The 4272-nt window shown below is 36.7% G+C and overlaps 1 pseudogene; it reads right to left on the reverse strand.

Moving 5' to 3' along the window:
* Nucleotides 1-1379: 1379 nt before the first annotated feature.
* LOC141429436 (uncharacterized) lies at nt 1380-3899 on the reverse strand (annotated as a pseudogene).
* Between the last annotated feature and the right edge of the window lie 373 nt (nt 3900-4272).

The following is a 4272-nucleotide window of genomic DNA, read 5'->3' on the forward strand; positions in this document are numbered from 1 at the left end:
CGTCAATCAGGGTGTACATAATTAGCAAACGCAAACATAAAAACAAAATTACTAACATGAATTCAGTCAAATTCTTTGTACCTGTATATTCTAGGCAATTCGAGATTATCAGCAGAAAAAATCTTATACAATTTCGCAGCATGCGTTGGTATAATTGACGCAAAAGAAACTAAGGAAGTAAATAGTCATTGTATGAAATTACTTCTGCCAAATTGCTCTAAGAGTTTGATTTATGAAAAACCATCCCGCTTCACGGTTCTGAGGAAATAACAGTATAGCATCCTTCTTTACCGGGACATGGTTGTAGTCTGCTAGGACCAGGTCGGACATCACCTGAAACCAATACGAAAAGGGCTAAATTTCATGACTAGTAATCATTCGTAAGCTCTCAATTCCTTACCCGAGTCATTGATCCTATTTTCAGTTGTTATAGTATTGGTTCCCATAAACTTCTTGGATTTGTTTTTGACAATTCCTTGGAAGCCTACTTCGACTGGTTCTCAACTCTTGTTCAACTCTTTCCCGTCCTACATTGTGAGTGATCAAAAGAAATGCAATATTAACGAATGTTTTGCAGGTGGTAGGACCTTGTGCAAGGTCCGCCCGGATTGCTACCACCATCTTGCTCGCTAATCCTGCCGTGAAGCAGCAGTGCTTGCACTGTTGTGTTTCGGCGTGGAGAGTAAGACAGCCGGTGAAATAACTGGCGCTTGAGGTATTCCATCTTAGGCCTCTAGGTTGGCAGCGCATCTGCAATACCCTGGTGTTGCAGTTGTCTATGGGCGGTGGTTATCTCTTAACATCAGGAGACCCACTTGCTCGTTTGCTATCCAGTCGAATAAAAAAAAAAAGAAAGATTGCATTGATATTTGCAGCACGATTAGTGTTGGAACAGTTTTTTTATCTAGTATTTTAACAAGGCTTTAGTACACCAAATGTGACTATGTCAGCTTCATGGGGAGCCTCAGTTATATACACCACACTACAAATTTTACGTTCTCGATTGCACTGAAGCCAGTTCTCTGGATGCAAAGGCCTGTCTAATGAACCTGTAAATCAGCATCGCTTCTTCTGAAAGCGGTCGACTTAGAATTACATTTACACCTCCAACATTAAAGTTAATTTAATCAATTACTCACCATTGGATGATCTTTCATAACATTGTTTGCTGTTCAACTTATCGGGAAAACAACAATCAATATTAACCGAAGTATGTGCAGCTTCTTGCCTTTGCGTAGATTCAAAGGAAACATCCATTGGTAAACAAATCAGTCATTCGGATATTTGCAAAATTTCAATCATCAGACTCGTAAAATGAAGTGAAAATGTCGTTTATGTTTTATAAAACTGAAGCAGGTTGATAAAATAATTTGTAAAGATTCATGTGGAATTTTTTAATTTTTTTAAAAATACTAAAACTGTAACATTAAATTGTGATAGTAACAGAAATTTTAATGCCGTGCATTGTGACGGGTTTTTTTGACAACCATAAAGGAACAAGTCAGTTAAACTTCTTCTTTTTTTGATGTTCCTGCTTTCTCGATGTCAGCATGCTCAACCTGCATAGGTTGATCTACTTTCATTGCTTGTTGTTGCTCTGCTTGAATCTCCTCTAACTTCTTCATAAGGTCTTCTTGGACGCTGTCCACGATATCTTTTAGATTTTTAGCTGAAACAAATATCGACTCTTTTATAATTACAATTAATTAATTAATGAATTCATAAATAATAAAAAAAACCGTAACTATTTATATGATACCTTTAAACAAGCAATATCGCCTTTGAACATATAACGTATCTTAACGTTTGTTAATCGAAATATAACTAAAGAATGATTTCAATTTCAAAGGCAGAGGACAACTATTAGAGGAATTAATTCTTGTTTTTCATTCATCAAGGTTTACCTTACCTGTTTTCCTATTAAATTCCTCAGCAATCAGTGAAATTTTCTTTAAAGTTCCTACGTGTCGTGCTATCTCACTAGCCACATCGACTTCTCCACCAGTATTGACTGCTGCATCTTCAGTGGTTACCATCCGTCGTTGTACAGCTTGTTTGAGAACTTCACTAGTAACAACTGGCATTTTAGGCATTCTGAATGGCTTTTTATTACTTGCGTGTAATTCGGTCATAGGTACATCTTTAGTATTATCTATCTCTATCGTTGGCGGTGGCACAAATACTGTATCAACAGGTAGCAGTTCTGGTGCGAATTCTTGTAAAGTCTCAATTTTCATAGGCGACTCTTTTTTGGTAGGTTTTTTTTTTGGAGAAAACAACAGGCAGTGCATTTGTTAAGCTATCTATTATTGTTTCTAAAAAAATAAATCCAATGTTATTTAACACAATATTTTATGATGTTTCATTCTGTTTGCATTGAGTTACTTACGCACGATGTTTAATGGCGATTCTTCTTCTTGATTTTTCTTTAAAGCCAGCTTCTTGGTTAAGTCATGAAGGAACATTGAGCACGTAGGGCCTGTATTTGAAAAACAATTTATGCGACTTAAAAATTCAGTGACACGTAAATAATTACGCGCACAATCTATTTTATCTGTTAAAGAACGGAGGTCTTATTGCCTAACGCAGTCAGAATCACAATCCTTTTTACTCGTACCACTTCTTCTGTCACAAGGTCAAGAATGAGGGTAGAAAGAGACGGTGAATGCAATCTTGAGCGTTCGCGCGTTAGACAATACGGCCTGTGGTTTCTATTGTCAAGCAGATGTTGGTCATTGGCAAAGCGTATAATACGGATGACACCCGTAGGTTATTATATTACCTACCATCACTTTTTTTTCTTTTTGGAGACTTGGGTGTCGGCTTCTTGTTGTTCTTTACTTTATGCCGTGATGGTCTATCCATGGCTAGAAATAACAAAAGATTACGTATTGTATTTTATATTGTTGCCATGCTACGGTGCGGGCCGGTCATAACACTCATCATCATCATCCCAGCCTATATACGTCCCATTGCTGGGAGCAGGCCTCCTCTCAGAATGTTGAACTTCACACACACACCATTGAATTGCTTCGCAGGTTTGTGGAGTTTTTCTCACGAAGTTTTCCATCACCGTAAAGCTCGTGGTAAATTTCAAATGTAATTTCGCACATTAATTTCGAAAAACTCAGAGGTGCGAGCCGGGGTTTGAACCCACGATCCTCTGCTTGAGAGGCAATAAGGGTCAAACCACTCGGCCACCACGGCTTTCACGGTTCATACACTCGTATTACAATAAAATCATAAATTAGCTGCTGCTAGAATATTTTTTCAAGATTTTCCGGAATCCCCACAAGATGACGAATATAGAAGAGATTTTTTCCTCATACTAACTGTTTTAAAAGAAAAAGACAAAAGAGTACGGAAGCCACTGGAGCTAGAGACAATATTTTTAAAGTCATAGAGGAGAATTTAGAAATCCCACGGGATATGAAATAAAGGGGAATTATATTTTCACTTTAAGCAGCTCAATTAACATAATTTGAAAACGCAGTATTTAATTAAGTATCATCCCTACAGAACTGGTTTCGGTCTCTACTTACAGCAAACCTATAATAGCTGTTACCCGCTTTAGCGAAATTGGGGGTGTGGACAAATTTCTTGGTTTCCAATCCAAGGCCACTTTGGGTCCATTTCGGGTTGTTGAGCCAGAACACTAAATAGTAATAAAATTTGCATACATGAGTACAGTGCCGAGTGAGAACATACCTCAATAATTGTATTACAAGCCTGGCCAATCGACCTTCTGTGTTCATTTTCATGAAACACAAAGCGATGTTATGAGATATAATATATCAAAGTTGACAACGTTATTCAAAATAAAACATGGTACATTAAATCAGACAAATAAAACATTTTTAAGACACATTACTCACTATATCACACAAAATTTACGATTGATTGACACAAACTTAATGACGTTGACGCAAATGAGTCAGCAATTTTTTTTTCTGAGTTTTCTTCATACCATGGAGGTATAAAAGCAGTATATTTTGATACATTAATCTAGTTTTAACGGGCGTTAAAAAGTTTTCTTTCAAAATGTAATTTAATTATACAAAATTTTATGACTCAGTTTTGTCACGCCCGTAATGCGAGTTACTATGAAAAAAAGTCACAAAACTGAATTTCTTTTGGGGACATTTTCTTAACTACCGGAATCGATACATCGATTCAATATATCGTGCTCTTGATTTTCTCCAAACTTGGAAAAAAGGTACACTATTTTTTTTCAAAAACTCACAAACCACAGACTCAGCATTAGTGTGCCTA

This window comes from Choristoneura fumiferana, chromosome 7 (genome assembly GCF_025370935.1).
Source record: "Choristoneura fumiferana chromosome 7, NRCan_CFum_1, whole genome shotgun sequence".
NCBI lineage: Eukaryota > Metazoa > Arthropoda > Insecta > Lepidoptera > Tortricidae > Choristoneura > Choristoneura fumiferana.